Source organism: Bufo gargarizans, chromosome 1 (genome assembly GCF_014858855.1).
Source record: "Bufo gargarizans isolate SCDJY-AF-19 chromosome 1, ASM1485885v1, whole genome shotgun sequence".
NCBI classification, from domain to species: domain Eukaryota; kingdom Metazoa; phylum Chordata; class Amphibia; order Anura; family Bufonidae; genus Bufo; species Bufo gargarizans.
The window spans coordinates 248,393,701-248,406,761 of record NC_058080.1 but is presented as its reverse complement, the minus strand read 5'-3'; the positions used below and the strand labels follow the sequence as shown (position 1 = coordinate 248,406,761).

General features: G+C 41.9%; 1 protein-coding gene across 4 annotated transcripts in view; it reads right to left on the bottom strand.

The window, feature by feature from the left end:
- Positions 1-13,061, bottom strand: part of PPP3CA (protein phosphatase 3 catalytic subunit alpha) — a 225,117-nt gene that overhangs the window by 139,213 nt on the left and 72,843 nt on the right. The window lies entirely within an intron of this gene.

Sequence of the window (13,061 nt, the reverse complement as noted above, 5' to 3'; positions counted from 1 at the left end):
GAAGACTGGCTGAGTCTGGAGCCTCCTTGATTTCTCTTGATTCAGTATTGACAGGGTTAAAGACCACTTCTCTTTTCTCAGCTGTTGCTCAGTGGTCATCACTTCTACCCTTTATAGTCTGACCCCTCCCTTCTGACTAGGCAGTAGATAGCTTCATTTGGGTTTGACTGAGCTGGTGTGAGGTAGTCTCTGGTGTTCCTGCTCGTCCCTATCTTCAGAAGTTAAGTTGGTGTTTGTACTATTCCCTGTGGTTTTTATCTGGGCCTGAGACAGACTTCCATTCGTCCATCTGGGGAGGAATGGGTTGTCTCTGGTCCTAACCTTATTCCAGGGCCTTATAGGGAAATTAGGGCCTAGGTATCTGCATATGAATATTCCTACCTTCAAGGTCTATTCATATTGATAGGCAGTTAGGGCCCAGATCAGGGTTGTCTAGGAGGTGTCCTGTTCCTTCTCTAGTTTCCAGGCCCAGTTACTGTTCCCCCTTCCCTCCTGTGTTCAGTGTTGTCGTTTCCCCCCACACTGATCGTGACAGTATCCCGTGGTAGTTACATTATGCAGCAATGTCTACAAAATGAGGAAAACTCGGCACAGCCATTGAACTTGCTAGATACGCCATCAAGCCATAAACTCCTCGTACACCAGTGATCTTTAACCTGCAGGTTCCAGTAAGCCCAGATAGCCTGCTGAGGATTGTCATTTAATACTAGGCAGTGCCTCCCATTACCACCAGAGGGTAGTCCAGGATTTGTTACTAATGACCCAGTCTAATAATAGCCTATCAATACAATATCTGATTGGCAGGTGTATGACACCCCTAAGCTCCCCCAGTCAACTATTTTAGTGCAGCTCTGGCACCAAAACTACACATATGTTCATTGTGTAGTGGATGGAGCTGGCAACTGTAGCACTGCTGCAGTAATCATCACTCACTACACAGTGGATGGAGCTGTGTAGTTCTAGCATCAACGCTACCCACCCATTAGACCAGCAAAAGGTTAAAGGAATTTTTTTCTAATTGCATATTTTTTTTATTCTAGTTTCTGAACATGATTATGGGGGCGGCCATCTTGCCTGAGCGGCTCCTAACAGCATTAAAAAAAACTGCTTTACGGCAGCCCCATGGTCCATAGACACAATGGTCAGGAAGGGACCTCATTGACTTCTATGGGAGAGTCTTCTAGGCATGTCCTGTGACTATAGAGAGAGAGAGAGAGAGAGAGAGAGAGAGAGAGAGAATAGATAAGCTCCGACAATCACCTATTGTGAATGGTGGATCCTGTCCTATCTGTCATTCTAAGGGTCCATTCACACGTCCGTTGTTTCTTTCCTGATCAGTTCCGTTTTTTGTGGAACAGATCTGGACCAGTTCTGTACCCATTCATTTTCAATGGGTCCTGGAGGGGAAAAAAAAAAAAAACGGACAGCTCGTTGAAAATGAATGGGTACAGAACTGGTCCAGATCTGTCCCGCAAAGAACGGAACAGATCAGGAAAGAAACAACAGACGTGTTAATGGACCCTAAAGGTGGGTTTAGACGGGCCGATGGAGTGGTCGATTCCCGACTTGGTATTTACATGCAGCGATCTATTTCACAGTATGTAGACTATGGACAGCTATTGCAACCGCTTGTTTGCTCTGATCCAGGTAAACTGCCTCTTTCCACCGTGGTCTGTCCGTGCCCTATACACATTTTTTCTTCATCCTTTTCTACTACAGGTAGGTTCACACAGAAAAATCCATTGCAAATCTGGCAAGGGATTTCAGTGCAAATGTCTGGTGATTCTGCTTTTAGCTTTGTATATTCAGTATACAAATTAGTTTGGAAATTCTGCGCCATTTCCAACTCTCTGCGTCTCTCTCAATATCTCAAGTCGCTGTGCTTGTACTTTATGGCTGTGTGCAGCTTGTAAGAACAGTTTTTCTTAGCAATACATTGTGGTTTGCTTTTAGAATGCGTTTCAAAAGCTTTGGTATGCAGTGCTCCTCTATAGATCTGTCTACACATACTACCTCTCTGGCACGCAAAGAGCTTGACGTCTGCCAAAAATCTGAAGAAAATGGCAGAACGAAGAGAAAGTGAAGTGCTCAGTGTGAAAAAGCAACTCCAAGACTTATATCTGCAATACAGGGAAAAGTAGTAAAGATATTTAGATCTGGTGGAAATGGTTCTGATCCATTCCTATAGTCACAGCCTAAGCTTGTGAAATTACTACCGATCTTCTTAAACAAAAAAGGTTTTGTCAAAAAAGTGAGGGAAAAAAAAAGAAAAAAAAAAAAAAAAAAAAAACATTCTGAGCCAGAAGAATGGTGACCACTTTCTTCAGGGTTACAAAAAGTACAAGATGAAAGATGAAGACAAAAAGTGCAAAAGTTTTTCCCAGAGTAAAAAAAATAATTTTTTATATATATATATATATATATATATATATATATATATATATATATATATATATATATATATATATATATATATATATATATAAAATTATCTGAACTCTAGGCACCCAGATTTCACACAAAAGCAATAAATTCGGCAGGGAATCCACAAATTTCCACCTCATGTGGACCAAATCTTTTAGAAACACCATGAATGACTTTGGCTTTAGAATGAGTCTAAAAATGTCCGGAACAATGGCCCAAAGAACTTGGCATTAAAAAAAGCCTGACACTAGAGGTCAGTAATGCTTATTTAAAGCCATATATAAAATCTAAGCCATATATAAAATCTATCAACTCAAAAAGGTCATGGATATCCCCACTACATAGCTGACCCTGTACAGAAGTAATATGCTGTGTCTACAGGAAATGCCTGTGGGTCACGATGAGGACCCAAAGGTTCAAAAGGATAAATGACATCCAACACTTCACTATAGTAGTAAAAACTACAGTCCAAAGAAAATCAATTAAAAAGCAAGGAACAGCTTATATGTTGTGTAATATCTTGTGTATATGGATGCTGCTTGCTTTTTAAAGAATTAAAAAAAAATTACCAGTAGATTTTTTTTTTTATGGTGGAACACCGGACACGATCAGGACTATCCTACAGAGGTATGCCTGGAGCGACATGGAGCACTTCGCACCCCACCCATTGGCTTCTGATCGGCTTTGTGCTACACTCTTAAGGAGAAAACCGTTCCCCATTTATCCATCCGTCTTTAGACAGGAGTAGATAAAATATGATGTGTGTAGGGTCAGGCTATGGGTGACCAGTACAGGCCAAGTATCATGAGCTTGTGCACGATGAAGAAAAATTTCCACTAAGCAACCTTATTGGTTGTGCCACATTTTTGTGGTCTTGGGGTGAAATCAAAAAGCACAACTTTAGGTCCAGACTCCAATCTAATTGTGAATGTAAGCAAAACTGAAATCAATATAACGTGGCATTGTACCAGAAATTGGCACTATTCATTCACACTAGAGGGTCTGGTAATCAGCCACAAGACAAAGCAGTTAATCATCTCAGATCAATCAGGATACAGGCTGATATGTGCTTGCACAACTGGAAATCTGACTTAGTAGATATATGAAACACATACACAGTACTCCATTATCAAGCATGAGCAGAATGTGGTTCTGTGAGCTACAGGTGGACAAATCTAAAAGGCCATAACAAACTAAACAAATTATTGGTAATTGGAGGATAACCTTTTGGGTTACTCTTTATAGCAGTCATATCTACAGGTCGGCAGATTCAGCTCATTTATTATTTTCCCACACAAGTTTCTAGCGTGGAAAATGGCTTAAATCAGTTATAGGCAATTATATGATTTTTTTATTATTATTGCATTGTACTTATTTTGAGCTAAAAATATTTTTTCAATGGGTCTTTATTAACAATATGGAATCCTTTCTTGTGTACAAAGCAGACGTGCTCTACTAGCTGCCTCTGGATTTTCGATCTTTTCTGTCAGCTGGGGAGCAGATGGACTCCTTATCTCTGCTCTCTGACATTATAAAACACAAATTATAGCTCAGTTCTTATCTCACTGATAAGAATGTGGCTAAAATAAGTCTTTATGAACTCAGTAGTTTAGAGATGAGTGTTATTAGATGACCAGCACAAAATGAAAGTACCAGTTACACAGCTAGAAAAACAGTTAACCATTTGTGACAGAATGGCTCAATATTTTTAATAAAGGCCAATTGAAAATATGATTTTTAGCTAAAAATTAGTAAAATGCAAATCAAAAGGTGTACATGGCTTTTGAGCCTGTCGCACAGATAGGTCCGGTGCTTCCTCCAGCTATGTAAAGGCCCACGCCTCTACATAAATTTGGCACTTTCTCCGGCACCGCAGAGGGACTTAAGACTGGCGCAGAAAACATTAGTCTTAATAGATGTCCCCTATGTTGTTATGTTAAGTATGTTTTTAAATAATTTTTGGTGATGTTATTTTTAATTTTCCATGTCTATTTAAATTTTAAAAATATAAAATCCTGCAGTTTTCGCTCTGGCCACTAATGCTAATAATAGGCTCCACTTCTTGGTCTGTACAGATCACTTTTCTACAGTTATCTCCTTATAAATAATTAATATGACAGATAACACCTACATATAGATAACACCGGATCCACCATTCACAATAGGTCATGTTCTGTCCTCCTTATGTGTGAGTGGGGCATACGTTGAAAAGCAGCTGAACTCTCTCCTAGCAACTCACTAAGACAAGAGTAACATCAGCTTTTATTGCAAAGATAGGGTGAAGCTGAGGAACACAGAATGTACTTACTATTGTTGGTCAACATGTAGCAATTGGCTATACCACATCCTATTATAAAGCTATGCAAGCATAACATGTGCATGAAATACAGGGTACATTCAGTACAGCATATCACTATACAACCCCAAGATGCGAATAACCTCAACATACCAGTTATGCCACATTAAGTCTGGGTGTGGAGGATGATTAGAGATGCTGATCTGTCTTTCAGTTGATCATAAAAAATAATGGCTGCTTTGAGTCGAGTTGATGACATCACCATGGTGATAAATGATAAATACAGTGGCTTGCATAGGACAAACAAGGTAATAAATGCTTGCAAGCTTGAAACTGTTTCCACAAATGGCCACTAGATGGAACTAAAACATGAAGTACAATATTAACAAATAGCTACTGAAAGAATGACAGGTGATATCACATTGTATCTTCTACTCCCTCCTGACCTCTGGACAGGTCACAAAGCAGGTCTAGAAAACTCTTGCTGGCTGCAGTATAGCAGATATCTAAACACTGTTAACAGCTCATGCAAGATGACAGCTCTGAATCATGTATAATAAAAAATCTATGATCAGAATGATGAAAACATTTGTGGCGCTATCTGGTTTTAACGGGCAAAAATATTTTTGGCGACTATCAGATCAGGGTACAGGGTCCTCGTTCTCTTGATCAGTGGGGCTCCCAAAAGTAGGACCCCTACCGATCTGATAGCTATCCTCTATCCTGTGGATAGGGGATAAAGGGCTGTCCCGGTAGGTAAAAGTTAAAGTAAAAAGAAAGAAAAACAGCAGGGGGTGCCTTATAAAGTATTTAACAGCAATGTGTACTCGGGGACTTTCTTGTAACTACTATATTTGTACAATGTACTGCTACTACTATACATGTTGGATTGGCAAACTACAAATATGACATGTACATCCACGGCAGAAATTAGAGGCTTACACTTGGATTTCTGATGCAGTTGGGCTGCGGGTTTGAAGCAGTTATGTGCAAGCATCAGCCCCTCCACTGTTACTCAATAGGGCATATCCTAGCATTTCCAACCAAAATAAGCAACACGCTATTTATTTTCTCAGCAATTTTTTATTTTTGTGGAGGCACTAAAAATCCACCCAGAAAATTACTGAGCATGAATGGGGTTGAGAAAACCCTATTCACATGTATGGGATACTGATTGTCAATTCCAACAGCAATTATATTTTTTTATACCCCAACAGCCTAAATTAAACAAGCACTGGAAAGGTACATGATGTAAACTGTAGTGAAGGTAATCTTATCAGTGACTATTTGTGAGTTATAACCTCCCTTCTGATCCTCAGTTGTGTCATTTGATCAGCGCGCTGACTTTCCAATTATTAAAGCATCTTATGTGTGGACAAAGCCAGTTTCTAAATGTATTCCTAAGGTCTCATGTATCACGAATGCGGACCCATTCACTTGAATGGGTCCGCAATTCCATAGATGCCGAACGGAGTCACGGAACACTACGGAGTGCATCTGTGGTGTTTCTTTCCGCTGTTCCGCACTGCAAATAAAAATGACATGTCATTTTTTTGGTTTTGCGGACAGACCAAGGACCCATTAGAGTTGAACGGGTTCGGCCCGCTGCACGGATGTTGCCCATGCATTGGGCACCACAATTGCGGTCCCCAATGCACGGAACGGGCGCGTGCATGAGGCCTAATAGAGACTTCATGTCGGCCTCATAGGAATGAATAGAAAAGTGGCTGATATCCTGTCCTGTGTCAGTTATAGATCAGAGTGCTGGTCACATAACACAGCTGAGGATCAGAAGGGAGGTTATAACTCACAAATACAGTCACTAGTCAGAAAATTATATTCACTACAGATTACATAATGCACCTAACAGGTCAGAGAATACTAAATTTTGACGGACTGCTTCTGTAATATTTATCCATGGGAGAATCTCTAAAATATTCAGACAATGAGCCCAGCAATGCACTCATATTACAGAAAACAAGAAGAGCGCTGCAATCCTAGGCAGTTTCTAAATTGTGAAATTTCACTATTACAATTAGATTTTTCTGTGATTGGTCTGGCCACCAGAAATGCTTAGAATGATGCGAAATTTAAAAAAGCAATAATACCCTACCAATCCCAAACTGATTCTGTGCCGAGGCTTTCTGCCCCCCTTCCAAGTCTCTGTTCTTGCTTTAGGGATGGCCTGGATGCAGCATTGACAAGTCAACATTACTGAGGTCAACGCTGTGGTGGCTGGTGACTGTAGAGGTGACATGTCATTGCGGGAGCACATGAGCAGGTGATTATAACGGCTTTTATCTTTTTATCGCATTCTAAGGGTCCATTCACACGTCTGGAGAATGGGTACGGATCCGTTCCGCAACGATGCGGAATGAATCCGGACCCATTTATTCTCTATGGGGCCGGAAGAGATGCAGACAGCACACAGTGTGCTGTTCGCATTTCTGGAGCGCAACCCCAATCTTCCGGTCCGCGGCTCAAAAATAGAACATGTTCTATTCTTGTTCGCAATTGTGGACAAGAATAGGCAGTTCTATGGGGGTGTCCGCAATACACTACGGACGTGTAAATAGAGTTAAGAAATGTAGGTGACTGGTCAGCCCCAGTCTATACTGTTTACTGGTAAGTGTCTACGAAGGACACAAAAAGAAAGGAAAACACTTCAGAATCTCCCATTCCTGTCATTTCTCGTTCCTCTACAAAGCCTAACAAAATAAAACAATGGACGTAACAACTTGATGATATGTGTTCCCCACAGGAGGCAGGGAAACTCAACCCTTATTTATACAGCCACCAGATGGCTCAGCATGACATTAATGCATTAGCAATAAGATTAAATCTAAGCTGTGCACCATAATTATTTGTGGAAAATGCAAAAAAAAAAAAAAAGTTCCATCGACATACTTCGTATATTAGCAGGCAATAGGATAGAGCACATAGTAATAGTATAATAGTAATGGCAGCTTACCTGACAATTTCCAGTCACACACACACACACGCTATATAAAAGGGCTATTAGGGTTCATTCACACGTCCGTAGAATGTGTCTGCACCCGTTCTGCAATTATCCAGAACGGGTGCGGACTCATTCATTCTCTATGGGGCAGGAATGGCTGCGGACAGCACACCGTGTGCTGTCCGTATACGCAGTTCCGGAGCGCGGCCTCGAACTTCCGGTCCGCGGTTCCGGAAAAAAAAAAAATAGAACATGTTCTATTCTTGTCCGCATTTACGGACAAGAATAGGCAGTTCTATAGGGGTGCCGGCCGGGTGTATTGCAGATCCGCAATTTGCGTGTGAATTAGACTTATAACCTTCTGACAGGACTCTTTTAGCAACTACCTGCATTCCCCATGTAATGGCAATTCTAGAGCATCTTTTCACATGACTCCATGATGTAGCATTCCTTTATTATTCCTGCTAAAAGTTATGAATAAATCGCCAAAGGTTAGCAATGAAGGGCAAACTCAGAGTTACCAGTAGGAGGTTTGTCCCTGCACAGCCTTAGGGTCCTGAAAATTAGCCGGTGATCGCCCAATGAATGAACAAGCGATTGTTGATCCGGTGATCATGTTGATCTTCCAGCACCAAAAATAATTGTTCCTGTGCAGCAGATCGTTCTGTCTAAAGTCATCTGCTGCCCGGGAACAATACATTTCCATGGGGACAAGCGATCACTGAAGACCCCATACAGAGTCCTCATATATAAAAGCATGCACACGGAAGCCTTTAATTTTTTTTTACAGATGTTTTTTGCATATGGAATCAGACACTGTTGTGTGAATAAAATTGACCAATTTAATTTCAATATTATATACCATATATTTTCGCCTCCATTCATGTCTGAAATTACAGTCAGAATTTTGCCAATTGTGGTAAAAAGTGCAGTGCACCATACCGTGAGAATAAAAGATAAAACAGCTATGCCTGTGAATAGTGTGCTAAAAAGACGTAAAAAGGTACAGTGCCAGGCGTCAGAGTGCTACTGCTATAAGGCATAAGCTACAGTTCAGCGAGTACAGTAATTGAGATTGGACTCTCCCTTTGTGTCGTGGTGACAGGGCACAAGAACCATATCAGCGTAAGGATCACACTCAAAAAGGCTGGCTGCCACGTCTCGTCTCAGGAAGTGTGCCGGACGCCAAGTGAAAGATGCAAAGAGGGAGGCTAAAAAGGCAAAAGCATAAACAACAGTCACCCAGGAGTGATCTAGGCCTTCCTTTATTGTTCCAACAGATAATGCGTTTCAGGTTAACCCTCTTCACATACAACTGGAGATGCCAACTGTATCTGAAGAAGGGGTTACCCAAAAACAATAATCATAAACAAACTTCTAGATCACGCCTGGCTGGCACTTTCTTTTGCCTCATTGGAAGCCGTGATCAGCCTCCCTCTATGTATCATGTCTTAAAGACTATAAACACTTTTGGGGGCAATTTGTTTTTATGATTGCACTCATTTAGCACATCACATTTTTTATTGGTCTAAAAATTTTCAACTGTTTTTTTTGTCCTACAGGGTTAATTTTCAGCCTACTGCAGACCATTTTACTTTCAGGTTTACAGCGAGCTGCCATCTTGTTCTGATGGCTGAATGTATAGTCCTCATCTGTGAACTCATTTAAGCCATATTCTGATCAGTTTGATAAAATGATTGTTTACCAGCTACCGGGAATTCAGGGGAAAGGGCTACAGACTAAGGCTGCTTTCACACTAGCGTTCGGTATTCCGTTCGTGAGCTCCGTTTGAAGGAGCTCACGAGCGGACCCGAACGCAGCCGTCCACCCCTGATGCAGTCTGAATGGAGGCGGATCCGCTCAGACTGCATCAGTCTGGTGGCGTTCAGCCTCCGCTCCGCTCGCCTCCGCACGGACAGGCGGACAGCTGAACGCTGCTTGCAGCGTTCGGGTGTCCGCCTGGCCGTGCGGAGGCGTGCGGATCCGTCCAGACTTACAATGTAAGTCAATGGGGACGGATCCGTTTGAAGATGCCACAATGTGGCTCAATCTTCAAGCGGATCCGTCCCCCATTGACTTTACATTGAAAGTCTGGACGGATCCGTCCCAGGCTATTTCCACACTTAGCTTTTTTTTGCTAAAATAATGCAGACGGATCCGTACTGAACGGAGCCTCCGTCTGCATTATTATGGGCGGATCCGTTCTGAACGGATCCGCCCGAACGCTAGTGTGAAAGTAGCCTTAGCTATCAGAGCAGCACCCTGAAGGCTCAGTGTGAAACAGAAAGGCTGAAACTTAACCCTATAGGGCAAAAACTGTTGACAATTTTTAGTATAGACTAATTGAAAATATGATTGCCCCCCAAAATGCGTAAAATTCAATTGTTAAATTTTTTTTGCCCATGAAGGTGTTTATAGGCTTTAAAATTGCAGAGACAGTGGAGAAAAATATACACAAAAGTTATTTGAATTCCTATGTAAACTTATACTTATTCCATAAACTGATGCTACCGGGATACAAAGCCTGGGGAAAATAATCCTAAAGAGCAGAGTGAAGTGCTAGGAAATACCCCTGACAAGAACATAATCCACTGTATACATTCGGAAACTTCTAGCATGGAAGGCTCTGAGAGTTGGAATTTGGCCATTTATAAAGCTAGGTCTTCCCACAGCAGCAATGCTCTACTAGCGGATTTATCAGACTCGCCATTTACTGTCAAAACACATGAATAAATCAGCCGCTAAATCCAGTTTTGACAGGTATGTGACAGATGAAAAACCGTCCATGTTAATGAGGGAAACGAGTGACAACTCTGACCACTATATGCAGTACTCAGGAGAGACATCCCCAGTGGGAAGAGGAACTTTGAAATGGCATACAGAGAAGAATACCAGAGTAGAGAGGGGGCTTGAGATGCTAAAAACATTCTTACCCCGCTATGCACCAATATACACAGGGTCTACCACTAGAAATATCACAGTATGGCCTCATACACACAACCGTTCTGTGCATCCGTGTCCGCTGTTCCGTATTCCATGATTTTCTGCGGACCCATTGACTTTCAATGGGTCAGTTGAAAATTCGGAAAATGGACCGTTTGTCATCCGCGACCGTGATCCGCGTTTCCCGTCCGTCCAAAAAATAGGACCTGTCCTATTTTTTTGACGGACAACGGTTCACGGACCCATTCAAGGCAACGGGTCCGTGAAAAAATACGGAGGCACACAAGATTTTCATCCGCGTCCGTGATCCGTTTTTTTTTCCTATCATTTTCAAGGCAAACTTGACTTAGATTTTTTTTTTCACTTTTCTGGTCTGGTGATCCTCCAAAAATCAAGGAAGACACACGGAAGAAAAAACGGACATGGATCACAGAACCCCGTTTTGCGGACAGTGAAAAAATACTGTTGTGTGCATGAGGCCTAAGACAGATCACTTGGCTTTTGTCACAGTAAGTTTAGTAAGAGGCTTCAACAAGTAAGGCTACTTTCACACTCGCGTTTGGTATGGATCAGTCATGGATCTGCACAGACGGATCAGTTAAGATAATACAACTGTCTGCATCAGTTCAGAATGGATCCGTTTGTATTATCTGTAACATAGCCAAGACGGATCAGTCTTGAACACCATTGAAAGTCAATGGGAGACGGATCAGTTTTCTGTTGTGCCAGTGAAAATGGATCAGTCCCCATTGACTTACATGGTGTGCCAGGACAGATCCGTTTGGCTCAATTTTGTCAGACTGACACCAAAATGATGCAAGCACCTCCAAAGCGGAATGGAGACTGATCAGAGGCAAACTGATGAATTCTGAGCAGATCCTTTTCCATTCAGAATGCATTAGGGCAAAACTGATCCATTTTGGACCGCTTGTGAGAGCCCTGAACGGATCTCACAAACGGAAAGCCAAAACGCCAGCGTGAAAGTAGCCTAAGGTCTTCCAGGACCTGAAAGTTCTTCTCTGTGGAGTCATCAATTATATCACTTGTTTAAAACCACCATGTTGCACATGGCATCTAATCTGAAGGCAGCATGGCATGTAGACCAGGAGGAGCCGAGCAGACTGATACATAGTTTTGTAGAAAAAGATTTAAAAAAAAAAAAGAATTGCAGTTTACCAATTTAAATCTTAGCTTTTTTTATTTTTCAATTCTTAGGAGTCCAGTAGGTAGCCCTACATAGTCATTGTAGAACTATTCAGAGATGGCTGTCAATCCCTAAGTAGGACCATGAGAGGATTTCAATGTATATAAAAGAGTTGAGTTTTTCTGAATCTTTTTCCATAAAACAACATATCTGCCCAGGGCCTCCTGCTCTATACCATGGTGCCTGCAGAAAGGTCTCCATGTTCAATGTGACAGGATCAAACTCTGGAGACTGAAGCAGAATTCAGAATAATGAATTCTTCATCATCCTTACAAGGGTTATTGCTATGAGATGATGTGCCAGGTTCTTCTGAAGGCTTACATCGGAAACATTCAGATGCTTTCTTAGTTTAAGCATTGGCTAATCAAGCCTCAGGCTGCCACAACCCCGTCCACCGGCGGTGGCCAATAGCCGCACAAATCTGAAGGCAATACCTCCATTCACAAGCAAATTCGGGCCCTGCTTTAAAAGCTCAATAAGGACTTAAAGGCTTTACAAACAATGCGATATGGACATCTAACACCTTCACGTGCCCAGATTCTTACTGTCGTAACCTCTATGGAATACACTGGGGCTCAGCAAGGGAAGTAATGTTAGTTTTCTCTCGACATGCAATGTGAAATGACTGATGGCGCTACAGTTTAAGTGCTTCCTACATCATTTTAGTTAAAACATTAAAAGGGTTTTCCAGGTTTGAAGAGCATCTGTCAGCAGGATAAACCCTTATTATTCCAGGTATACCGAGTAAAAAGACAGCTCAATTATGCAGATCTGTAGCACCATTCCTGAGTAAATTCACCTTTTATTAATATGTAAAAGAGGTTCTCGGTGCACTGTGGGGAAGGTCTGAGCCTCTCAGGGGGGCGCCAGAGCTCCTTGCCCTGCACTTAGTGCCACCCCACCCTTTCCTTGATCTTCCCTAGCCCTGCAATATAGTGCCTTTGGCATAGATTACACTATTGGCACATCAGCCTCTGCTTCCTCAGCTGTAGGAGTAGTGAGGCGATCGTCACAAAATGAGCACCGACAGTAAAAACGCCCCCCTGGAGGAATACCTTGATGGCTGGATATTGGTCAAGCCACTAGGTCTTAAATTTAATATCCACGTACAAGAGAAATTGTATGCAGTGTCCTTTGCTTCCCACTTGGAATCTAAATTATAGCCAGCCTCCTTTTTTATGTCTATTTAGAGGTCTCCTAGGGAAGGTTAATGCGTTCTAGAAGCCGGATCTTCT